The 26,834-nt window shown below is 44.8% G+C and overlaps 1 long non-coding RNA gene across 1 annotated transcript in view; it reads left to right on the forward strand.

Moving 5' to 3' along the window:
• Positions 1–859: 859 nt before the first annotated feature.
• The window catches only part of LOC122461491, an 85,121-nt gene continuing 59,146 nt past the window's right edge, over positions 860–26,834 (forward strand). The window contains exon 1 of the long non-coding RNA XR_006283423.1: positions 860–1,343. This is a non-coding gene — a long non-coding RNA (uncharacterized LOC122461491). The remainder of the gene's footprint in view (positions 1,344–26,834) is intronic.

The following is a 26,834-nucleotide window of genomic DNA, read 5'->3' on the forward strand; positions in this document are numbered from 1 at the left end:
ACCTTGATTATGGAATACTCCTTTCCCCTGCATTTGCTGCATCATGTTGTGTTGAAATGTTGTTGAATCATTGATGCAATGTTGCAGTACCTGAATTTTGATCTTACAGGACAGAATTCTGAAAACAACAATGCTCTGTTCTACAAAGCCTCCTTTTAGCAGACAAAATGGTAACTAGAATAAGGATCATCTTTATACATGAATCTGAATTTTTAATTTAACAAAACTTTGCAGCAAGCAAGAATTTCACTTTGGATTAGACAATTATTATGATAGCCATACCATGAACGGCAAAGCACATATATACTTCAATACACATAAACATATATTCTTCACACGTTGCCATATGTTGACACAATCATACATTTCCTTGCACTGAATAGCTTGGCCACCACTCATTTCCCCTCACATCTGTCTGCAAGTTCCATGCCTTTTCCATGTGTATTTTTGTCCTAGACAACCCCCCCCACACACACACGCGCACACACACACAAAAAAATAAGTGCCACCTGAAACTTAAAGGACTTGTCTTCCCAAGGAAAAAAATGTGTTCTTAACTTGAGCTAGCTTGAATTAACTAACATGAGGTAAAAACTTAGTGAAGGCAGTGCAGTTTGTAGTTTTCACACAAGTTAGTAGGTCAAGGTAAACCTAAGCTCCCCCATCATTTTTAACTCAACCTGCTAACTCATGGGAAAACTACAACCTGCCTTGTTTTCACTAGGATTTTTACCTCATATGGTATGCTCCCCAAACTAGTCCAGGTGGGCCCAATTAGCCTGCAAACGGGGGAGTCTTATGCTAGAGGAAGCTAATTAGAAGGAAGCTCACCTGTGAGGGAACAGTGGGACTTCTACAAAGGCAGGAGGCTGGCACCAGTGTGAAGGGTAGCAGGGAGGAAGCCCGTAGTCTGTCTCCTGGAGGTAAGGGAGAAGTAGTATGGTAGGAAGGAGTCCAGGGTGAGAACAGTAAAGTTGGGGTATATGCAGATCTTAACTGTTCACTGTAGTACACTGGATTGGAACCTAGAGCAGAGAGTGGGCCTGGCCTGCAGACTGGTGGTATTAAGAGCAGTTAGTATGAAGACTGCTGGAGTCACTGCTGGATGTGTTCAGGGCAGTGGGTGTGAGAACTGCGTGACATGACTCATGAAGAGAAATTTTGAAAGACCTAGCCCCAGAAGGTGAAATCAAGTAGTGACCTGGCTGGAGGGTGAGTCACGAAGAGGAGGCTACAGAAAAAGGGGCTGCAGCGGGAGAAAGAGATGGAGTGCAACCGCAGGAAAAGGCTTTGGCCTAGCAGAGCTAATCCCCAGAATTGCTGGGAGGCAGCGCCGTCCAGCGGTAAGTAGAGTATCCTGTCGCTCCTTGTGTGTGTTAATTCAAGTTAACTAACTCAAGAAGTTAAAAACACACTTTTTTTTTTTCCAAGTGAAGATGTATCAAAAAGAAAACATGTGTTTTCCCCTTGATATGCCTGGGTAATTTCAATTACCTAACAACATAGTGGATTCTTCATCACTTGAATTCCCATAGCCACCAGTGATGCTAGACTCCCCGAAAAGGGTGGAGAATGGGGTTGAATTTTGACCTGATCTCTCACACCTTTTACTCAGCCATAGGGGCCGGCTTTCAGTTGTCTCTGGGGGTGTTCAACCCCTGCTCAGGCCCTGCCCTCATCACACCGCTTTCCCCAATCCCCGCCCTGTCTCTTTCTGCCTGCAGGCCCTGTCCCTGCTCCTCCTGCTCCCCCCCAGCGCCTCCTGCATGCCGTGGACCAGCTGATCACAGCGGCTGGGAAGAGCTGGATGGGGGAGCTTGGCTGCCGTTGTGTGCTAAGCACCAGTTGGAGCACCCACAGAGTCAGTGCTTATCGACTCAGCAGAGTTGCGTGCTGCCAAAGGGTGATGTAGTAGCTAAGCTTTTATGGATTCTAAGGCCAGACGGGACTGTTGTGATCATCTAGAATTTCCCCCACAATAATTTCAGAGCATATCTTTTAGAAAAACATTTAACCTTGATTTAACAATGGTCAGTGATGGAAAATCTATCATGGCCCTTGGTAAGTTGTTCCAATGGTTAATAACTGTTACTGTTAAAAATGTATGCTTTATGGCCAGTTTGAGTTTATTTAGCTTCAACTTCCAGCCGTTGGATCGTGTTATGCCATTCTCTGCTAGATTAGGAGACTTATTAAATGTGTTCCCCATGTTGGTACTTATAGACTATAATCAGGACACCTCTTAACATTCTCTTTGTTAAGCTAAATAGATTGAGCTCCTTGAGTCAACCAGTGTAAGGTATGTTTTCTAACCTTTTAACCCTTTAAACTTCAAGAGGCATTTTGCCTTTCTGGGCTTGCAATAGCTTCTATTGGGGTAGTTTACATCTACATAGCCCCTGACCAGCTGTGGTTTAAAGGCACTATTTATTTTTTCTCGTACTAATGTAAATTCCACTCAAATATTTAGAGAGAGAGAAATTCCTTAAATGCTTTGCCAGGTGTTTTTCTGTCACTTGGATAGGACAAACTTATATTTTTGGCACCCTGAATCAGGATTCTTGTTCGTTTTTAAAATGAGCAGAGCAAGCTAAAACTTTTTTTTTATAAACATTCTGAAATATTTAGATGACATTTTCCCCATTCTGTTAAATTCCTTTGGTCTTCCAAGTCCAGCTTGAACTCTGGAAGCAGAAATACCAAAATACTGTGAGAGAAACAGTTCTCATGGTATTTCCAGCTGCAACCAGAGGTGGAAATAATGGAAATTTCGCAAGGAAGCCTGTGTTTTGCAAGATTTCCAGACCAATCCTTCCCATTGAAGAACTTCAGGTAATTTGGAAAAACATCTGAACATTATTAACTTTTCAGCAATTAAACACAAACTCTAAGGTCCTGATTCTGTTCTTCATAGTAGTGTAAATTCAGAGTTACTCCATCTGTATTGCCATGTTTTTTAACTGCTTCTGGCCAATGTTTTCCTTGATTGTTAGATTTATCAGTGGCTCTGACTCATATTTCTTCATCCTTTGTCAGTCTCTTATGCTTATACTCCTGCTCAGTGCATAACTCAGGTGAAATTTATTGTCTTTGCATAACCCCTCTTATCTGAAGGTAAGATGAGTTAAGAACTCTTGTCTGCCAGTTCACTGCTGTGGCCCTGAAGGTTCATACTAGCTAAATATCAGAGAAGTGCTGTAACAGTTGGATTTCCAGATGCTCTTGTTGAACAGCAAAGCAGATGAATCACAATGCAAACAAGTATCTGCTTAGCTATATGAGAGAGAAATAAAATAATAAAGCTGATGACTCCTGAACAAACTAACCCCGTTTGTTTGTTTTTAAATCTTTGCTTTGGTTGGAACATTTCTTTTGAAATAAGGGGAGTGGGGAGAAGCAGTAATACCATGTGTGTCCTTCACTTGAGACAAATCCAACCTATAACTTTTGATTGCTTAGAAATGTAGAGAAAATAAATCTAGATAGGATTATGGAAGCCCACAAGGATTTAAGTGAGAGAATATTTGTCTGCACTAAAATGTTGACTGAATAATGAATAGGTTTGAATCACAGTAAACATTTAGCTTAAATCTAGTGTCCCAGTCTCCATAATCTGTGCTTTGTGAACTGCACCCCGAGTGTAGCTTACTAAGAATGTTTCTGTGATCTGCAAATCAATATATCAAGTGTCTTCTCAGTGAATGTTTACTTTTTATTTCACTTTCTAAGTGGAAGCACTTTAAATTATTTGAGCATTCATATCTTTATTATTTTTAAGCTGTTTGTTTTAGTAGTGGGGTCAGCACCTGTACACTTGAAGGATGATCAGAAACATTTGTGCCTTGGAATATCCTTTCTTAACAGTAATTTCCTGCTTTTTGGTGCACATCATTAGTACTTCATTGGCTATTTTGGAGTTATCCAGCTGCTGTCAAATAGTCACACTTCTTGTTTAGTGGTTTTTTTTTTTTTTTTTGGTCCTTCACTTATCTCTTCAGGGTTTATTCTTGTTTAGATGTGATGTTTTTAGCATCTCTTTGTAAGAGACATTGTACATACAGACCGTTTGGTCCAAATAAAATTCCCAACATTCAAATATTTACTGTAACTTCAATAGAACCTTTGACACTCTCTCTCTCTTTTTTTTTTAATAATGTATCCACCACCCAACCATCCACTAGAGTCCCATGACCCATTCTTACACATCCAGCCTAGCTCAGTCTCCCACTTCAGTTGTATGACAACTATCCCTCCCCTTCATCTCTTCTTATCAGTACCTTTTTAAGGATGCATTGTGAATCCCAGGTGGATTCCATATTCAATGTCTGCATGATACAGTGTGCAATGCAGTCCTCCTTGCCCTGACCTCCTTACTCTCATTGGATTCTGGAAGATGTTACCAATTTGAGAATATGGTTTTGTTTAAATCTCTTGCAACAGCCTTGTGAAAAGATCCTCTTTACTAAAAGGATGATATCCCAACTCTCAAGTGTGTTTTGGGGCCTAAACAAAGCTGTGAAAGAAATTTATCATATGTCATTCAAAGTAGCGAAAATCACTCCATTTTCACTATGGTCTATTGTGTACATATAGGCTATGCCTACACTACGAGCTAAGGGTATGATTCCCTGATGGTGTACACATACTTGTGCTACTTTGGTAAGAGCTAGTCCAAGTACAAATAGCAGCATAGCTGCAATAGCAAGGGTAGCAGCAACGGGAGGCATATCTGAGCTGTGCTTCGGTAGTACCCACCAGTTTCAGATGGGTTTGTATTTGGCATAGCTCAGCGATGTCTCTGCTGCCACTATCGGTGGTGCTGTGGCTACGGTTCTGTTTACAATAGTTCTAGCTTGAGTTTGTGTACGTGAGTAGAGGAATCAGAGCCTAGCTCGTAGTAAATACCTAGCCTAAACTCGTTTTTAATTTGCTCAAAGGCCATTTCCCCCAGCTGGCATAGGTTAGAGCAGCTTTCAAGATTCCTTAGCCTCTGTTAAAGGAATGACTCTTTGCTCCTAGGATCAAAGGGAACCCATAAGGAATCCTGACTCCACACTTGTTCCAACCACTCTTTGGCCACGCTGAGGGCATAGTCCACTGTATTTCGTTTTGAGAATGGGGAGGAAAGGACTTTGTATAGCAAGTAAATGTAACCCATACATCTCCTGGGTGTGGTGTTCTGTCCCATCTAGTGGCACCAAGACCGCTTTGGGCAAGAGAGAAATTAATGAGTCTGCTCAACAGCCTTAGCTAACAGCCATATGACTTAGCTCATGAAGTAAAGGCTCATGCATTTAGCTCTAGAGTCCCAGGTTTGATCCCGCCTGCCAATGACCAGGGTCTGTCGGTGTTACATACACTGATAAGCAGTTGTCATAGAAGTTGCTGTTTATGGATTTGATTCTTCGTGGTGGTGAGCACCTTCTAATCCCAGTATGGACAGTGTAAGTTGAGGGCACTAAACATCTTGAAGGAACGAGCTCAATATTTTAGATCAATTAGTCCATCCCCATGCCTGTGCAACATTGTTCCCTACAGTAGTATTTCCATTGTTATAGACAGTCCATATTAGAATAATCATTAAAAAGGTACTGCCAGATTAAAAATTATGACCCAGATTTACCAATGCCTCATTCCAGAGCAAAGGGTTAGTGCCACCCAGAAAGTGTGTGGATGTTGTCTGGGGCACGTGTTGATTCAGGGCCAGATTAATGCAGGGGCTTTAGGGGCTGCAGCCTCGGGCTAAGGAGGCCCCCGGCACAGCAGGGCTCAGAAAGGCTGCCTGCATGCTGTGGCCCCACGCTGCTCCTGGAAGCAGCCGACTGCTGGCACATCTCTGCGGCCCCTAGCTGGGGCAGGGAAGGGGGGACGTTGGCTCCACATGCTGCCCTTGCCACTAGCACTATCCCTGCAGCTCCCATTGACTGCTGCGGGGGCAGTGCTTGCGGGCTTGGGCAGCACACGGAGCTTTTAGGGAAAACACCCTGAATTCCTGGTATAAACTTTGAGAATGCTGTGAAAGCATGCAGTGTAAAAATGTGCTAAATGGTGAAGAATGTGCATTGTGTACCATACCCTGAGGCTTGTATTACTAGACACAGATTTTAGAGGTCAATATAATGTGTTTCCTGATTTCTATGAAAGTAAAGGGCCCAAAGGGTTTTTCAGACTCCCATATACAAACCTTCTTGAAAAACACATACCTCTTTGCTTTCTGGACACAGTGGCAAGTCTAGGGAGTACAGAAGCTAATATTCTTATGTAGAATGCTATATAAAATGCGCCAAAACTGAGTCAAGGGTCCGACCAACCTTGTAAGATGCACACTGCCTCTTCCTCTTTTAGCAGAACCACCAGCTATGCCCAGACTGTGATGGTGGGGATGCATGTGTGGGTAAGTTACAAGAGGCAGTGTGGTCTAGTGGATAGAGCGTAACACTAGGAGTTAGACTTTGGAGCTATGACAATTTACTCCTGCTGAGAATCTGCTCCCTTTCCTTTTCCTCTGACAATTCATACCCACTTGGGGCACTGTTCCTTGCTCAGATTGTTACCTGCTGTTTAACCTTAGGTAAATCACTTCACCTCTTTGTGCATTTGTTTCCCCTCCCACCATTTGTGTCTTTTTATTTTAAATGTACATTCTTTAGAACTGGGCTGTCTCCTACTTTGTTTCTACGTGTGTCAGGGAATGCTAACCTTAAAGTTACACACAAACTTTGCATGTCCATATATGTTCATATTACGAGTCTGTCTTTATTATTTGAGAACTAGTACATATCTCATACTTAGTCTTTCTGCAACCTTGGGTATAAAGGCTTGTACCAAACATCTTGTACTAATGTCTACAACTCTGGGCATACCAGAAGGCCAAATACCTCATTGCTAAAAGTACACATTACACCATTGTGACTGAAGAGCACCCCAATGCCAGAAGGAAAGGGGCTCCCCAGTACAGAGTGGTGAGTCTCAGTTGGCCTGACTCCAACTCTCTGTCGTAATCTGAATCTAAAAGGTCTCCTGTAAGAGATCCTATGCATACTGGCAACACACAGGTCATTAATATTGTATGGTGTGAGTAAAGGTGATCTATGATAAATATGTGCTGGAAATATGTTCTTAAAAGGTGTTCGGCAGGCAGGGCTTCAGTCACCCTGTCCTAGACAAAGGAGTGTGGTTCCACCTGATTACATTGGAGATACAGTCAAATTGAGTAAGGAGAGACAATAAAATTACATTATGTGCAAGGCAGACCAAACCATCAGGCAAACCAGTGTGGGGGATGGCCATTAACGCTCTCAGTGGGGGGTGGGAGCTGCAGCTGCAGCTCCAGGAAACCTTCCTACCTCCAGAAGCAGGGTCATTGAACTTTAGAAGACAGAAGCAGAGAGCTAGCAAATAAGCCATTTTAACATCCTTCACCTAATGAGACAAAGAAACCCAGCATTTTAGGCTCTGTTTTGAATCCTGGCTAAGGACTCTCCAGCCAGGCTGGAAGATTGACTGTGGTGAGAAAATTACTTTGAACAAAGGACTGCAGTTTGTTAGGTTAGGTTAATATATTTTTACTTTTGCTTATTTCTAAACGTTTCTATTCCAATTCCTTCTCCTTGGTTTCACTTAAATATCTGTCTGTTTACACAACCATCTCAATGCAGAGTTTGAAACTGACAGGCTGGTGCTGTGTACTGTTTCTATAAAGGAGTAGCAGACTTGTGAGTATCCCTGTGAGAAGGACTGAACGCTACAAGGGAGATGTTTTGGCTTTTATAGGGCTTTTAGCTCATGAAGTAGAGGCTCATGCATTTAGCTGTAGAGGTCCCAGGTTCGATCCCACCTGCCAGGGTGTGTCGGTTTTGGGGGAAACTTGAGGCTTGAAAGGCTGTTGGTATCACTCTGCAGGGGATAGCCAGGTGGGTGGAAGCCAGAGTGAGGCTACTGTGCTGTGAACATGCTGCTGGTATCAGGGCTCTGAGCCAAAACTGCACAGCACAGAGGCACTCCGGGTTACGGGCCAGGTGGTGACACAACCCCTTACTGGTTTCAGAGTAACAGCCGTGTTAGTCTGTATTCGTAAAAAGAAAAGGAGTACTTGTGGCACCTTAGAGACTAACCAGTTTATTTGAGCATGAGCTTTCGTGAGCTACAGCTCACTTCATCGGATGCATAGCATATTCACTCATAGAAGTGAGCTGTAGCTCACGAAAGCTCATGCTCAGATAAACTGGTTAGTCTCTAAGGTGCCACAAGTCCTCCTTTTCTTTTTACGAACCCCTTACTGTTCTGCTTTGAACCCATAGTGTCACAATCATGTTTGGGCAGCATACTAAAGATAAAACAACAATGATGTAAAGTGTGCCAGCATGTATTACAACATCATGGTTTACATGGGTTGGAATCCCACTTCAACCAGGGGGCTAAAAGAAAGGGGTGGGGAGCATATCTCTCCTCATCCTGTGCTGGTATAGTAAGAGCACCACCTACTATGTCAATTGACCACTGATTACAACATTAATTCTTTCTGTGACTACAGTGCTATCAGTGTGCTTCGTTAAGCTACATCTTATTGTAAATATGTAGTTAGTATCATTCTTAGTACAATTAAATATTTTGCCCCTGGAAACACATTTGCATTTTTGTCAATTTTTGTGTCAAAGTATTCACTTGTATTAGTCTAAGTAGGAATACATTGATGACTTTACAATGTGACTGCTTAAATTCTGTACATAAAGTATTAATTGTTAAAGAAACAGTGTAACAATATTTTGAAGAAAAATCACATACATTATTCAAAGTAATATTTTAAATTAATTAATTTTAGGAATAGGTCACTTGAAAACAGCTACACCTCTGCATAAGAGAGCTATTCAGAAAATACAGGGCCAAATAAATCCTGCTGAGTACTGTTAACAGCTTGCCTGAGAAGGGTTAGGTGGATTTGACTCATATGTATAATGACTCTGTGCATGAATCTCTTCATAAAACAGCTTGTGATAGACTGCAACACTATATTATTGTTCAGAGGTGTATCTGTAAAAGAGAAATCCGATTAAATGGATAATACATATGAGCTGAGATAAAATGCAAAGCTTAGAGAGAAGAAAACTTAACATATAAAAAGCTGGTTGGACTAAATCCTGAGAAGTACTGAGCACCTGGGAGCTGCAGATGTACAACAAATGCACAGCAGCTCTTAGGAGTTGGCTTTTAGTCCACAAAGATATTTTATGACAATGAAGATATGATAATGAAATAGTGCAAGCATGTGGGAGTGAAAAAGTATTACAAAACACAACATATGTTGGAGAAATAATGGTTTGATATTGTAGTATTTGAGAAACAGTAAATGATTGTGTCATTCAAGATTGTCCTAATGAGAGGTGGGTGAACACCAAGAAACAGTATTCACTGAGCAGTTCTGAATCATATTTTGATTCAGTCGCATTTGATTTGCTTTTAGGGAAATTATGTTCACACGAATGTTTCCAGAAAGTAAATTTTGGATGCACGTCCAAGATTCATCTTATAACAGAACAACTTTGACATTTCCTTACTTTTGCATATTTAATTATGTACCCCTAATATGCTCTAGCATACTATGATATGGTGTTAATATACTATTGTATTTTTCCTGTCTATGGATGCTACCATTTTGGTTTTTAAGTAAATCCTGTTTCCCGTAGATAAGTCTGTATAGGTGTCAAAGTGGATTCTGTGGGTGTTTGATAATTGTGAAGAGATTATTGTAATTTCAAAAACTCTTTATTCCAGATATGTTATCCTAGCAACTGGAGCTATCCGGTCTACAAGCACAATTGGAAAGGGTCACTTCTAGCTCAAACAGTTTGGACTGTTTTGCACAGCTCTAGTCCGCCTTTTAGAATTGTGACTTGTTTATACCCTGCTTGACATGTATTTACAGCATATTTCAGTGCACTTCTTTTCAAGTGAAGATTGCTTGTCACCATTAGTTTCTTGCGTTATGACAGCAGGGATTATACATCCTCTGACCAAGTTCTCTGTCTAGGTTTCAGTTTTGATATTGTATCTTTGTCTTATAGTAAATCCCTTCACCATTAATTTTGTAGGATTTAGGTTTCTTTTTTTTCCATTTAAAAACCATTCAAACAAAAATGCAGCTCTGGTAGTTATCCATTGTGCTATTTTTTTTCCTGTTTGTAATTTTTGTTTTGTTTTACGTATTACGGTTTGTTCCATGGTAGGGCTGTATGTAGAATGTGTCTAAACAGTGAAGAATTTCAAATCAACTTGTGTTACTTTCTTATTTTAAAGATAAGGGTTTTTTATCCTCATTTTTATTATTTCTTTCATATCCGCATAGTCCAAATATCTGTCCCAAAGGCTATCTGTTGACCTTTTAACTCATCAGAATTCCTCCAGTCTAAATAGTGGGTTCTTGGCTTCCCTTGTAATGATGATATGTTGACTTCAATTGTTTCTCTTTCCCCTATATCTACTGTGGTGATTAGTAAGCACCCAGGGGGCAGGTTGTTTGGAGAGACAGTGTAGCCCACTGGCCAGGGTAGGTATGCATTATGTGTTCCACTCTGTGCCTGATCTGCAGAGGATGTGAGTCTTTTACAATCCCCAGCAGCAGAGGCTGGCTTTAGATCAAGCTGTAGAGGCTGCTATGTTAGCTCTGGAGGTCTCTGATTCAAGAGACCATCTTGCTGTGTCACCCAAGATGGCAGCCATCACAACAGAAAAATATTCTTAACCGCATGAACTGCCAGCTCAGATTGAGGATTCTTATGTTTCTGGAAAACATATGATTCAACTTCACAGTGGACAGGCTCAGAAGCTTAACCCAGGTATTAGCATCATCAGTCTCATACTTGCGTCGCATCACATCACCTCATTAGTACAGACAATCCTATTTGTAATAGAACTCTCCAGAAATACTCTACTGCACAATGCTGCTCCTTAGACTACAAAAGGCTAGAGAAGGGATTCTCTTCTCTAAGCTATCAGAGAATACCATTAACCACAATACCCATGTCATTCCCAATGAATGAGCAAATAGCCACTTTCTCTCGCTGGTGAACAGTTAACACATGTAATGAAAATGGTTTCATTTTCTGGAGCGTTTAGTGCCCTTTTGAAAACTTTGGTTAAGTAGAAGTTGTTGTACTGAAGAATAAGACTAACCAACAAGTAAATACTGTTAAATTTTTCATAGGCTCTAGGCGATCGTTATTGTAATACACGTTAAAAGACACATATATCTATCAACTCATTAAAATCAATGTTTCTATCCAAATGGATTACAAACATTAAATACATCTTCTCATAAAACATAAATAATGTAGGCCTCTTTTAACCTTTCTGAACGGCCCCATGAAGCTAAAGAATGTTCATTAATAATGTTTTTGGCTAACTGCCACACATGGTCCAAAAGAAGTTTCCTTATTTATAAACAAGATGACTGACAATTTCTCGTTGCAAAATCCATGGACTCCTACTGTGAACTATTGCTTCATGTTTCTGATTTTCTAAATTTAGAGTATCAGAAACCATTATGGATGAAGTTTGCCTGAAGGCCCAGGCAAGCCGTCTTTGCCACAAAATCACTCTGGTAACCCTGACTGAGAGGAAGGCATGGTACCAGATGTTCTATATGCAAATATGGAGGGTAGGATTGGTGATGGTCTAGGGGAGAGCCAACTGGATGATATTTGTATAGATCCAGTGACTGGGAACCCAAATATAAATATATATGCGTTGAGTCTCCTATTATTTCCAGCCCAAGGGCTAGAACAGAGAATTTTGGCTAAATGCTCAGGTCAAAGGAGAGAGAGCATTATTATCATGTTTGTTAATGCAGTACCTCTTTAGATAGAGTAGTAGACAGTCCCTACCCTGAAGAGCTTACAACATAACTAGACAAGACTGGTAGTGAGTGGGGTCCTCTGTGTAGTACTCAAGGAGAGTACAATGTGATGGCAATAAATGCCATGTTGATGCCATAAGATAGGTTAGCAAGTATTTGGGGTGGGTTTAGTTAAGTGTTGATGGGCTAACTGGAAAGAAAAGCTCCAGCTCCTACTGGCTGGAATCTCTGGCTTGTTCCTCCTTGCAGTTTTCTCCCCACGGCCTCCTTCTGAGGGAAGGAGATACCATGTGGGTCCTCATGCCCCTGAAGTGAGAGGAGGAATTTCCTTGTACAAGTCTAGTGCTGGGAGGGAGGGTTGGTACCATGCGGGCCCCATTTTACTCCCTTCCCTTCCCCAGTGCAGGAGTCCCTTCTTTGGCAGCTTCTATAGCTGCTGCTACCTACGAGGCTGGAGTTCTCTGGATGGTTCCTCTCTATAGTTTTTCCTCAAAGCCACATGATGGGGCAGATACCACCTGAGTTATAGTACCCCCAGTATCTGAGGGAAGAACATAGATGCTACTGATTGTTTTTAAATATGTATCTATACAAAAATAGTTAAACTAGTAAATACTATGCTTTTTCTTTCAATTTATGCTCACTTAAATCAGATTAGAATATTAAATGATTGATCAACTGTATTCAATATAATCAAAAAGAATATAAAACCAAAAGCCCAACAACTTCTTATAACAATGTATGTTTTAGGGGCTGGAAACTGTAAAATCCTAGGTGGAACAGTCACCCCTCCAGGAATTCCAAATACACAAAATGCAAGCCTTGCCAGTGGGAAATGAACATAATTATGACTTCACAGATGCTTCTCCTAAAGAAAAACAAACCAACCAGAAACTGCTTTTTTTTTTATGTACTGAAGCTAAAAAGAATATGCACAAAGGGAATATATTTATGCCAGAAATAAGCTATAATCAAAGTAATACTGTCCTGCAAATTCATGCCACGCACACTCTCAAACTTTAGCATGTAAGATTGGGAAAGGAGAATGCACTCCTACAGCACCTATTAACTTTCCATACCATGGTGGGGAAAACTGCAATGTAAGGAATTTTAGTTACCACAGGTCCTGGAGATATTCAGATGCCCAGGGTGGATATAATAGTGCTCTTGTATCTTTGCACTAAGACTAAACTCCTATATTTGGGGCGCTGTATTCTTTTTCTAATCTTCCAGTCCTCATACTGAGATCCTGTAATGTATATTTAAATGCAGTGAGTTGTCAGTAACCAACCTAATTATGCCTCCTATTGTCCCTTGTTAAACTCTGTCTCATTAGGAATGCTTACTCAATTTTTTCTAAAAGAACATATATCAAGAAACACACATACACCTAGAGATGTATGTATTGCTGAGCCGCCATCATGTCACTTAACTGCCCATACGTGTACATTGGTAGCCCTTTGATACCATGGCACTTGTGTAAGGGCTACTAAAGTGAGTAAACCTTTGAAGGATGAGATCCTGATGCTGAAACTTCTCTTGAAAAATCTTGTTTCAGCTGTAAATTCAGAATAACCAGCTATCTTGATATGAAGTGTTCAATGTACAGATAATCCTCATCCTGTATTTCCTGCATGCCAAACACCTAGTCAACCAGTACATATATTCTATTTCTTGATATAGAATTATGTTAGAATTTTTGATGAAGAATATTCATTTGTATATTTCATTCATTTGTAACACTTATTTTTTAATCAAGTATTTACCAGGAAAAGGATATCAAGAATGCATTTCTAATGGTGAGGATCTTTTCTTTTTTCCTGATTGTTATACTCACCTGTTGCTCAGACATTGTTAACTTTAAGTATTCAGAAACCCAACATGTATGGTCTAACAACAATACGTTCTTTATTTGTAAAGCAAGTCACACTGCTTCAATTCTGCTTCCCACAGATCAGAACTTTAATAAGGATATAAATAAGCAACTTAGCATATGTGACCTTCTGACCACAGGGTGTTAAATTCCAGGAACTATATTGCTCTACCTTTTTTTTTTTTTATTTTATTTTATTTGAATGTGTATTCATCATAGTTCTCTGGGAAAACATTTGATTTACAATCAGTCTTGGGTGGTTTTTATGTGAATTATGTTCATCTATGCTGATAGTAAAATTACAGGGGAGCAGTCCTTAAGAAAGATGTTGAAAACATTTTTCACTTACACTTCAAATGTAGTGGGAATGACAATTGCTTTGTGGTTACTGTTTAATCTTTGGGGCACATCAGCATATATAATATAGCTTTAGCTCATTGTATTGACTACAGTCATCTGTGTTCATATTTCAATTTTGAAATATATAACTCCACAGAATCATGGCTATTGTGATTTATGGGTGCAATGATTAATGAGGAGAGGAAACTAGATGCATAGAGTTTGAAAACAGTGTCATTTAGGAATGAGCAAAATAGTTTAGAGTAAACATGAATCAACAGAAGTTTTTATTCCAAATCAGATCTGTGTAATTTGAGGGCTGAAAATGTTTGGAAACTTTTTTTAAATGTACTTTGGTGCATGTTTTCACTTTTTTGTTCAAGTACCCACATATTAGAATTCCTTGAGGAGAAAATTTATTTGCATGACTTCACTATTTGTAAAATATCTGTTTTATCTTATTGTAATCAAGGATTTGCCAGAAAATGAAAAGCAACAAGAATGCATTTCCATTCCAAGTCTGACTGGAAGCAAGAAAGTAACAGGAATCTCACGAGAGTCTGCTCCCATGAGATTTCCAGCCCAATTTTGTCATCCTAGGGGTCTCAGATGTCCAAATAAGTGTCTTTTGAGGTTCACCAGTTGCTGCTTTTCAACAGTTCCACTTTGGATTGTAAATTTTTGGCAGTTTCATCCCCAGTTTCTTGAGGAACACAAAGCAATATCCATAATTGCAAACAGCTTTTTCCACTTCCAATAACCATTTCCATCCTCCTCAAAACATATTTCTGCTGTAAAACTCTAAGACAATAGCCCAACATCCCACTGGCCCTATTCATAATTATTAATAAAATAAACAAAAACCTAACTAAAACTGATTTCTCACAGGGTATGTCCTTCAACCGTTTTTGTCTAATATACAATATAAGCTCCTATGGAGATGGTCTGTGGTGTCTTCTAAGGTCTGTGCAAATCTGTGTGCACTGTCATTACTCAACAATAATAATAAGAAACTGAGTCCTGGACATCTGCAGGGTGTAATTATCCTTTAGTGACAGACTCTCCGAGAGGACAAGGACTCACTGCTGTTACTGACTACAGGAGATTTCTAGTGCAGTGGATAAAACTATAGAAAAATCTCATTTAGCTCCAGTAACAGAGGACTGTACTTCTGGAGATAAAATAACAAAGTCCTGGTACCCCAGATGAATCGTCTAATAGTGTGTGTAGCGCACAAACTTTTTAAGGGAAGATTAAATATTTATAAATAAAGACAAATCTACAGGAGCTTTTAGCATAAAAGAGAACAGTTTATCTACAGGAATCCTAGGTGTTAATAAGAAATATTTAGGGAAAGGAAGACAAAGGGTCCTCCATCTCTCAACTCCCAAAGCCCTTATTGGACAAATATCTTGTGCATCTGGAAAAAGAAATATGTAGCAAGCAACATGCAGCAGCTCTTATGATGTGTCCATAAGATGGAAAATAATTTTGAGGGGGGAAAAATGACAGTAACTCTCAATCCAGAGAGTTTAGGAAAGAACTCGTCAAAAGTGTCTATTCTCATAGTTCACAGGAGTTTACTCCATTTCTTTGTTGTGTGACTTGTTGTTTTGCTGCCATGTACAAAGGGAGAGCCTTTCTTTTATATGTTAAAATAATATATTTTTGAGCTGAATCTTGCAAAAAATCATCACAACAGGCCAGATATATCCCTGGTGTTACTCCACTGGCTTCACTATAGTTAGTGCCTAACAGAAGGGGCTGTGGAAGAGTTACTGCAAATCCGTGAAGTGTCTGTTAAGGTAATTAAAGTCCATTTGGAATGACACAGGCATTAGAGAGAACAAGTTAAAGAGAGAGACAGACAGCAAAATTATGCTTTTGGAAACAAGTTGGGTCTTATGAGTCTAAGGAAAATAAATGAAGGATGATTTTTAGAAAATAAAACCTTGTTGTTTTTCTACGCTTGGATTTGCTTCTAGCCTGCCTTTGTTGCAGTTTTGGTATCTCTGTCAGTTAAAAAGGAAAAGAATGAAAGACTTTTAAAGAATCAGCTGTTAAGTTGCAAGGGGCTGTGCTTTTGAAACAGAAGGATCTGAGTTCTATCCCTGCTACCTCTGTTCTCATGCTAGGCTCAGTTCAGATTTAAGGATTCCAATCCAACTCCCTCAAAATTCAGTGAAGTTTGGATTCAAGGTTTTGGCCCAGTTCTTGCTTGTACATTTCAGAAGTACAAAGCACATACCACAATAAGCACTGTGGTAATAGGCTGAGCATGAAGAGTAAGATTGTTAGGTAGCATTGCTGTGTGCTGTTAAGGTGCGGCTTTGTTGCACCCAGAATTGGCTGCATTTCAGTAGTGGCTAAAGCTATTTTTGTGTAAATAGCTGGTAAAAACACTTTGGGATTATTGTAATGTATATTTACACACAATATAAAATCATGTCGTTAATTACATTATACAGGGGTGCTGACAAGAGACTGGGCTTTATTTCCTGGCTCTGTGACCAGCCTTAGTCAGATTTGCAAAGGTAAGATGACAGAGGTTAGTATGCACTGATTACAGTGACTACTGTTACAAGGGTAAATTGTTCACAATCTAGATATCTCTGGAAGTGTTATCAAAAATACTTCTAGTGATGGACAAAGACAAACTGTCCTTGCTGAATCCCTTGGATCAATCAGCAACTTGGACACTATTGACCATGATATATTGATGTGCTAAAAAGAAAAGGAGTACTTGTGGCACCTTAGACTAACCAATTTATTTGAGCATAAGCTTTCATGAGCTACAGCTCATTTCATCGGATGATGTAGCTCACGAAAGCTTATGCTCAAATTGGTTAGGGTATGTCTACACTACGGAATAAGGTCGAATTTATAGAAATCGTTTTTTTAGAAATCGGTTTTATATATTCGCGTGTGTGTGTCCCCACAGAAAATGCTAAGTGCATTAACTCGGCGGAGTGCTTCCACAGTACCGAGGCTAGAGTCGACTTCCGGAGTGTTGCACAGTGGGTAGCTATCCCACAGTTCCTGCAGTCTCCGCTGCCCATTGGAATTCTGGGTTGAGATCCCAATGCCTGATGGGGCTAAAACATTGTCGCAGGTGGTTCTGGGTACATATCATCAGGCCCCCCTTCCCTCCCTCCCTCCGTGAAAGCAAGGGCAGACAATCGTTTTGCGCCTTTTTTCCTGAGTTACCTGTGCAGACGCCATACCACGGCAAGCATGGAGCCCACTCAGGTGACCGTCACCGTATGTCTCCTGGGTGCTGGGAGACGTGGTACGGCATTGCTACACAGTAGCAGCAACCCATTGCCTTGTGGCAGCAGACGGTGCAATACGACTGGTAGCCGTCATCGTCGTGTCCAAGGTGCTCCTGGCCACGTTGGCTGGGAGCGCCTGGACAGACATGGGCGCACGGACTAAATTTGGAGTGACTTGACCAGGTCATTCTCTTTCGTCCTGCAGTCAGTCCTATTGAACCATCTTATGGTGAGCAGGCAGGCGATACGGATTGCTAGCAGTCGTACTGTACCATCTTCTGCCGAGCAGCCATGAGATGTGGATGGCATGCAGTCCTTCTGCACCGTCTGCTGCCAACCAAAGATGTAAAAGATAGAGGGAGTGGATCAAAACAAGAAATAGACCAGATTTGTTTTGTACTCATTTGCTTCCCCCTCTCCCCTGTCTAGGGGACTCATTCCTCTAGGTCACACTGCAGTCACTCACAGGGAAGGTGCAGCGAGGTAAATCTAGCCACGTATCAATCAGAGGCCAGGCTAACCTCCTTGTTCCAATAAGAACAGTAACTTAGGTGCGCCATTTCTTATTGGAACCCTCCGTGAAGTCCTGCCTGAAATACTCCTTGATGTAAAGCCACCCCCTTTGTTGATTTTAGCTCCCTGAAGCCAACCCTGTAAGCCGTGTCGTAAGTCACCCCTCCCTCCGTCAGAGCAACGGCAGACAATCGTTCCGCTCCTTTTTTCTGTGCGGACGCCATACCAAGGCAAGCATGGAGGCCGCTCAGCTCACTTTGGCAATTAAGAGCACATTAAAAACCACACACATTATCCAGCAGCATATGCAGCACCAGAACCTGGCAAAGCAATACCGGGCGAGTAGGCGACGTCAGCGCGGTCGTGTGAGTGATCAGGACATGGACACAGATTTCTCTGAAAGCATGGACCCTGCCAATGCATGCATCATGGTGCTAATGGGGCAGGTTCATGCTGTGGAGTACTGATTCTGGGCTCGGGAAACAAGCACAGACTGGTGGGACTGCATAGTGTTGCAGGTCTGGGACGATTCCCAGTGGCTGCGAAACTTTCGCATGCGTAAGGGCACTCTCATGGAACTTTGTGACTTGCTTTCCCCTGCCCTGAAGCACATGAATACCAAGATGAGAGCAGCCCTCACAGTTGAGAAGCGAGTGGCGATAGCCCTGTGAAAGCTTGCAACGCCAGACAGCTACCGGTCAGTTGGGAATCAATTTGGAGTGGGCAAATCTACTGTGGGGGCTGCTGTGATGCAAGTAGCCCACGCAATCAAAGATCTGCTGATATCAAGGGTAGTGACCCTGGGAAATGTGCAGGTCATAGTGGATGGCTTTGCTGCAATGGGATTCCCTAACTGTGGTGGGGCCATAGACGGAACCCATATCCCTATCTTGGCACCGAAGCACCAAGCCGGCGAGTACATAAACCACAAGGGGTAATTTTCAATAGTGCTGCAAGCTCCGGTGGATCACAAGGGACGTTTCACCAACATCAACGTGGGATGGCCGGGAAAGGTACATGACGCTCGCATCTTCAGGAACACTGGTCTGTTTCAAAAGCTGCAGGAAGGGACTCTATTCCCAGACCAGAAAATAACTGTTGGGGACATTGAAATGCCTATATGTATCCTTGGGGACGCAGCCTACCCCTTAATGCCATGGCTCCTGAAGCCATACACAGGCAGCCTGGACAGTAGTCAGGAGCTGTTCAACTACAGGCTGAGCAAGTGCAGAATGGTGGTAGAATGTGCATTTGGACGTTTAAAGGCGCGCTGGTGCAGTTGACTGACTCGCTTAGAGCTCAGCGAAACCAATATTCCCACTGTTATTACTGCTTGCTGTGCACTCCACAATATCTGTGAGAGTAAGGGGGAGACGTTTATGGCGGGGTGGGAGGTTGAGGCAAATCGCCTGGCTGCTGGTTACGCGCAGCCAGACACCAGGGCGGTTAGAAGAGCACAGGAGGGCGCGGTACGCATCAGAGAAGCTTTGAAAACCAGTTTCATGACTGGCCAGGCTACGGTGTGAAAGTTCTCTTTGTTTCTCCTTGATGAAACCCCCCGCCCCTTGGTTCACTCTACTTCCTTGTAAGCTAACCACCCTCCCCTCCTCCCTTTGATCACCGCTTGCAGAGGCAATAAAATCATTGTTGCTTCACATTCATGCATTCTTTATTCATTCATCACACAAATAGGGGGATGACTACCAAGGTAGCCCAGGAGGGGTGGTGGAGGAGGGAAGGAAAATGCCACACAGCCCTTTAAGCACAGCACTTTAACAGTTTACAACTTTAAAATTTATTGAATGCCAGCCTTCTTTTTTTGGGGCAATCCTTTGTGGCGGAGTGGCTGGCTGGCCGGTGCCCCCCCCCACCGCGTTCTTGGGCGTCTGGGTGTGGAGGCTATGGAACTTGGGGAGGAGGGCGGTTGGTTACACAGGGGTTGTAGTGGCAGTCTGTGCTCCAGCTGCCTTTGCTGCAGCTCAACCATACACTGGAGCATACTGGTTTGGTCCTCCAGCAGCCTCAGCATTGAATCCTGCCTCCTCTCATCACGCTGCCACCACATTTGAGGTAAACAGCCCAGCAGGAATGGGCTCCTCTGAGTGTCCCCTGAAGAAAAGCACTCTATTTCAACCAGGTGACCATGAATGATATCTCACTCTCCTGAGGATAACACAGAGATAAAGAACGGATGTTGTTTGAATGCCAGCAAACATACACTGCAATGCTTTGTTGTACAATGATTCCCGAGTACGTGTTACTGGCCTGGAGTGGTAAAGTGTCCTACCATGAAGGACGCAATAAGGCTGCCCTCCCCAGAAACCTTTTGCAAAGGCTTTGGGAGTACATCCAGGAGAGCCGCGAATGCCAGGGCAAAGTAATCCTTTCACATGCTTGCTTTTAAACCATGTATAGTATTTTAAAAGGTACACTCACCGGAGGTCCCTTCTCCGCCTGCCGGGTCCAGGAGGCAGCCTTGGGTGGGTTCGGGGGGTACTGGCTCCAGGTCCAGGGTGAGAAACTGTTCCTGGCTGTCGGCAAAACCAGTTTCTCCGCTTGCTTGCTGTGAGCTATCTACAACCTCATCATCATCTTCTTCTTCTTCATCCCCAAAACCTGCTTCCGTGTTGTCTCCATCACCATTGAAGGAGTCAAACAACACAGCTATGGTAGTGGTGGCTGAACCCCTCTAAAATGGCATGCAGCTCTTCATAGAAGCGGCATATTTGGGGCTCTGACCCGGAGCGGCCGTTCGCCCCTCTGGTTTTCTGGTAGGCTTGCCTCAGCTCCTTAAGTTTCACGCGGCACTGCTTCAGGTCCCTGTTATGGCCTCTCTCCTTCATGCCCTGGGAGATTTTGATAAAGGTTTTGGCATTTTGAAAACTGGAACGGAGTTCTGATAGCACGGATTCCTCTCCCCATACAGCGATCAGATCCCATACCTCCCGTTCGGTCCATGCTGGAGCTCTTTTGCGATTCTGGGACTCCATCATGGTCACCTCTGCTGATGAGCTCTGCATGGTCACCTGTAGCTTGCCACGCTGTCCAAACAGGAAATGAGATTCAAAAGTTTGCAGTTCTTTTCCTGTCTACCTGGCCAGTGCATCTGAGTTGAGAGTGCTGTCCAGAGCGGTCACAATGGAGCACTCTGGGATACCTTCTGGAGGCCAATACTGTCGAATTGTGTCCACAGTACCCCAAATTCGAGCCGGCAAGGCCAATTTAAGCGCTAATCCCCTTGTCAGGGGTGGAGTACAGAAATCGATTTTAAGAGCCCTTTAAGTCGAAATAAAGGGCTTCATCGTGTGGACGGGTGCAGGTTTACATCGATTTAACGCTGCTAAATTCGACCTAAAGTCCTAGTGTAGACCAGGGCTCAGTCTCTAAGGTGCCACAAGCACTCCTTTTCTTTTTTGCGAATACAGACTAACACGGCTGCTACTCTGAAACCTGTTGATGTGCTGTGTACCCTAGCAGGAGTGAACAGCAGCACTCATGAATAGCTTCTATCCTCCCTTTTTGGGGCATCCCACAGGGTAGTTGCATGTGATGGTGTAACCCCCACACTTCCTAGGTGTGGTGTTCTGTCCCCTCTAGTGGCACCAAGACCAGTTAGAGAAAGGTTAATGAGTTTGCTCTACAGTTTATGCAAAGAGCCATATGGCTTTTAGCTCATGCAGTAGAGGCTCATGCACTAAACTCCAAAGGCCCCAGGTTCGATCCCACCTGCCGACAACCGGAGTCTGACGACGTTACAATGGCTCATCTGCCTTAAGGATTCCCTTTTGGGTAGGACCCTACCAAATTCACAGCCATGAAAAACGTGTCACAGACTGAAATCTGGTCTCTTGTTTGCTTTTACCCTACACTATACAGATTTCGAGGGAAAGACCAGCGTTTCTCAAATTGAGGGTCCTGACCCAAAAGGGAGTTGCAGGGAGTTCACAAGGTTATTTTAGGGGGATTGCGGTATTGCCACACTTATGTCTGCGCTGCTGCCTTCAGAGCTGGGTGGAGAGAGAGTGGCAGCTGCTGACTGAGGCCCCAGCTCTGCAGGCAGCAGTGCAGACGTAAGGGTGGCAATACCATACCATGCCATCCTGACTTCTGTGCTGCTGCTGGTGGCGACACTGCCTTCAGAGCTGGGATCCCAGCCAGCAGCTGCTGCTGCTCTGCACAGCTCTGAAGGCAGCACCACCACCAGCAGCAGCACAGTAGTAAAGGTAGCAGTACCGCAGTCCCCTCCCTACAATAATCTTGTGCCCCCCTCCCACTCCTTTTTGGGGGGGGGGGGGTCAGGACCTCTAAAATTACAACACTGTTAAATTCCAGATTTAAATAACAAATGAAATTTACAATTTTTAAAATCCTATGGCTCTGAAATTGACCAAAATGGACCATGAATTTGGTAGGACCTTACTTTTGGGGGATTCTGCAAAGCTTTATACTCTAACCCTTCCCCTCCTCTTCAATGTGTATGTGAGGCTGTTGAGAGAGGCATGGAGGTACTGCAACCCACACTTAAAAAGACTATATCTAGTGTGGTGATAGTGCGGTTGTTCAACTCCCCAATGTCTGTCCAAAACTGAGGTTTGCCTGAGATTGAGGTTCAGGCCAAATAAGACTGAGATAATGTAAGTAGGCCATGTGAGGCAACTGGAAGAAATGGAAGGGAGTTGACTCCCTTGAGTGGGGAAATACAGTTGCTGAATATTCCTTATATTTGTAATCAGCGGATTTTGATGGCTCCCCAGTGGCTTCTGGGTGTCCAAGTAGCAGCAGTGGCCAATAGTACTTTTTCCAGTCCCCACTTAGCAAGAAGTTTGCAACATTTTTCATTTGGAATGGACCTCACTAGTTATTATCCATGCCCTGGTCACCTTAGGGTTGGACCCCTGCAAGTGCTTTACATAAGGCTACATCTAAAGACCACTTGGAAACTTCAGCTAGCACATAGTGTGATGGCTTGCTTGTTTAGTGGTGTTTCTTGGAGGCAGACATGACATCTGTACCCTATGATCTTTACTGGCTTCTAGTTTGTTTGGAGTGCAGTACCAGGTGTTTGGTTTTGATCTATAAAATTCTAAATGGTTTGTGTTCTACCTATCCTTCTCATGTGATACCATCGTGTGGTTAAACTGAAGTGCTCATGCTAACTGTCTTCTGGTTTAAACGAGAGGGAGCTAAAGGCAGGATATTTTTAGTGGGAGCCTGTGACAGGTCTGGCACCACAGCGCCCCTTTGTGGCAGGGATGGATGGGATGGTCTGGGCCTCACCACTCCTACACTCCCATGCCCATCCTGTAAGGGCGTTCCAATGTGGCCCCTTGGCCAGTCTCCCTGTGCTCGCCCCTTAGTCAGGGTAGTGGGACCTACCGGCTTGACTCCATGTGTCACCCCGAGTATCGGGCAGTGTGGCCTGATGGCCGGGTCCACATAAATCGCTCCCCACATTAGGGCAGTGCAGCCTAGCAGCCCAAGTCCATACAGTCCCCATCGCAAGCGGGGTAGTGTAGCCCAATGACCTGAGTCCATATAACTCCCTCTCAGGCGGGGAAGTGTATCCCAATGGTGGGGGGGTTGGGGGACCCGGGCCCGCCCTCTCCACCGGGTCCCGACCCAGGGCTCGCCTATCAGTGGGGTTTCCCCTCGCACTTAGCTCGGCGGGGATCCGCCCGCACCATGCCGAGCATCAGTTCTGCTTTGCTGCTGCCTGCTCTAAGATGCCCCTGGGTCACTTCCTACCCTCAATGTCGCCTTCTCCACTCCTGGGGCCGGGGGGTGTGTGTGTCCTCCAGTCTGTTCCCTCCGGCCGAAACCTCCGTCTTGGACGTCAGGTGCATCCCGGCTTGGCTGGCCCTTGATCCAGGAGCTTTCGCTGTCCCTCCTCCAGAGCTGGCGGTGTGCCTCCTTCTCCGGTGGTCAGCCCAGACTGAGCACCTTTGCAAGGTTTTATACTTATTCCCCAGTTGGAGCATGCCCAGCAGGGCTTCCGGGGCGGGGCTCCCTGTGCCAGGCAGGAAGCATTAACCCCTGCGATACCAGTGCGGGGCCCCTCTGCCCTGTCACACATTTTTCCCCCTCCCCCCACTTAAAACCGCGACTGGGGCCGATATCCCTCCTTCATCCCGACAGCTGAACTTCGTAGTCGACAGGATCTATTCATCGGGTCACCTCGAAGGGGCCTTGCCACTTTGCCAACAGCTTGGATTCCGAGGAAGGCAGGAACAAGAGAATGTGGTCCCCCGGCTCAAAACTTCTCATCTTGGCACCTTTATTATAATGAGCCTCCTGGTTAAGTTGAGCTTTCACCAGGTTCTCTCGTGCCAAGGCTCCCAACGTGTGTAGCTGTTCCCGTAGCTGGAGGATATATTGAATGGATCCTCTGACCCGGGTCTCCTGCTTTGCCCATGTTTCTTTCAGGAGATCTAGAATTCCCCGGGGTCTCCTCCCGTAGAGAAGTTCAAAAGGGTAGAACCCTGTGGACGCCTGTGGTACCTCTCTCATGGCAAAGAGGAGCTTATTCCAGTGCCGGGGACCATCGTCCACAGACTTTCTCAGCATGGCTTTCAGAGTGCTATTAAACCTCTCTACCAACCCATCCGTCTGAGGGTGATAGACGGAGGTCTTCAGTGCATGGATATTCAGCAGATGGCATAATTCTGCCATCAATCTAGAGGTCACACTAGTCCCTTGGTCTGTCAGTATCTCCCGTGGCAGGCTGACCCAAGCAAAAATCTGTAGGAGCTCATTGGAGATGATTGGGACCATGGTGGACCGTAATGGTACTGCCTTTGGGTACCAGGTAGCATAGTCAACCACGACCAGGATGTACTTGTGGCCTGAGCTGCTCTTTTCCAAGGGTCCCACCAAGTCCAGGCCAATCAGCTCAAAAGATGTTCCCATCACAAAGGAGGCTTTCGGTACCCCCTTCAGGCTGGCCTTCTGGCGCTCAGGACAAGAGGCGCAGTACTCCGGCACTTCCTGATGGATGTCCGGCCAGAAGAACCTCTGGACTACCCGTTGGAGCGTTTTCTCCCTGCCCAGATGTCTGGCCCAAGATACGGAGTGAGCCAAGTGGAGCAAGTTCCGCTGGAACCGCGTTGGGACCAACAATTGGCACAGTTCTTCCTTCTTCTGGGGTTCCTGCACCACCCGATAATGTAGGTCGTTATGGATCTCAAAGCGGGGGCCTTGCTGGCAGCGTCTGGGCAGGTCTTCCTCCCCCGGGGCATCTGTCGCTTGCTCCCAGACCCAGCTGAAGGTGGTGTCCCCCCTTTGTGCTTCCAGGAAATCAGCATCTATATCCAACCATCCCTGGCTCTCCTTCACCTGGTTCTCAGGCAGAGCCCGTCCTCCTTCGCCGAGCCCGGGATTCTCCAAGGGCCCCTCCAGGGGGGCGTCTGGTGTGGCTTGGCCTAGTAACCCCGGCCTTTTGGCCCGCCCCCCCTTTGGCCGCACCGATCGGTTACCCCATTCTTTCAGGAGTTCAGCAAAGCCCGGCGAGTCGCGGCCCAGAATCACAGGGTAAGCTAGCTTTGGAGCCCCCCCACTAGGCATCAACCTTCCTGTTGCACCATCTCGAGCTGCACCCAGATGGTGGGGTAGGGCTTCACATCCCCATGGATACACTGCAGGCATACGGGGGTCCCCATGGGGCCAGAGGGTTCTACAAGCCCCACCCAGATGACTGACTCGCTACATGCGGAATCCACCAAGGCCATGGTCTGCTTCCCATTCACTCTCACTGGTACGATGATATTATCCAGTTCCCATCTCCGGGCTCATTGACCAGCGGCCCAAACCTGTCCATAATTACAATCCATATACGGGCATTCTCTCCGAAATTCCCTGTCTGTCTGCACTCATAACACCGCTCCCGTTTTTCTTCTCCAGGTGAGGTGTCCTGGGGGATATTCTGTCTTCTCAGAGAATTGTCTTGGCTCCATGAGGGGTTCGCCCCTGGGATATCCCTTGCAGCGTGGGTTGGTGGAGTCCCTGAGGGTTGGGCGTATGAATGGGGGCTCCCCTCCTCCCCTGCAGGCCCCTCTTCCCGGGGCTGGGTTCTGGTCACCTAAGATTCTCTTCCCCATCCCCACCCCCACCCCCTTTCGAGCCAGCCTTCTGTTCTCCGTCGGCGGCCAGGTAATCCTCCATTAGCGAGGTTGCCTCTGCGAGGGTCTTCGGGCGGTGCTGCTGTGCCCCCTCCCTTCCCCCCCCAGTAGGGAGAGTCTGCAGGAACTGCTCCAGAGTCACCATCTCGGCAATCTGAAGACTTGTCTAACATTCTGGGTTGAGCCACCTCCCAGCAGAGGTCACAGATTCATTGGGCCACAACTCGTGGTCTAGCCCCCGGCGCGTATCGTTCTCGGCAGAGTCGCTGGCGGTAGGTCTTGGGGCAGATGCCGATCTGGTCTAAGATGGCCGCCTTGACCTTGGAATAGTCCAGCGCCTCCTGCGGGTCGAGGTTACGGTAAGAGGCCTGCGCGGGCCCGTCAGGTAGGGGGCTAGTATAGTGGCCCAATGTGCGTGGGGCCACTGGACGGCAGTGGCAACCCTCTTGAACGTCACGAGAAAGGCCTCGGGGTCATCCGCGGGCCCCATCTTGGTCAAGCACACCGGTAGCCCTCCGAGGCCCTCCCTGGCCCAACCCCCGGCCATGCCAGAGGAAGGACTTGGTGCGTGTCCTAACAGCTCAGTCATCTGTTGGAATAATTGCTCCTGGCTGGCTTGTTTTTTGCGTGGTCAGCTCCCTAATCAGCTGCTGCTGTTGCTCCTGCTGCCACACCCCCTGCAGTTGCTGTTGGGCTGCTAGTTGTTGGAGGAACTGTGTTTGTTGCTACTCATAGAATCATAGAATATCAGGGATGGAAGGGACCTCAGGAGGTCATCTAGTCCAACCCCCTGCTCAAAGCAGGACCGATCCCCAATTAAATCATCCCAGCCAGGGCTTTGATGCGCAGCCTGTTGCTGCTGATTGTGCAGC

The sequence above is a fragment of the Chelonia mydas genome, chromosome 8, assembly GCF_015237465.2.
Source record: "Chelonia mydas isolate rCheMyd1 chromosome 8, rCheMyd1.pri.v2, whole genome shotgun sequence".
NCBI classification, from domain to species: Eukaryota; Metazoa; Chordata; order Testudines; family Cheloniidae; genus Chelonia; species Chelonia mydas.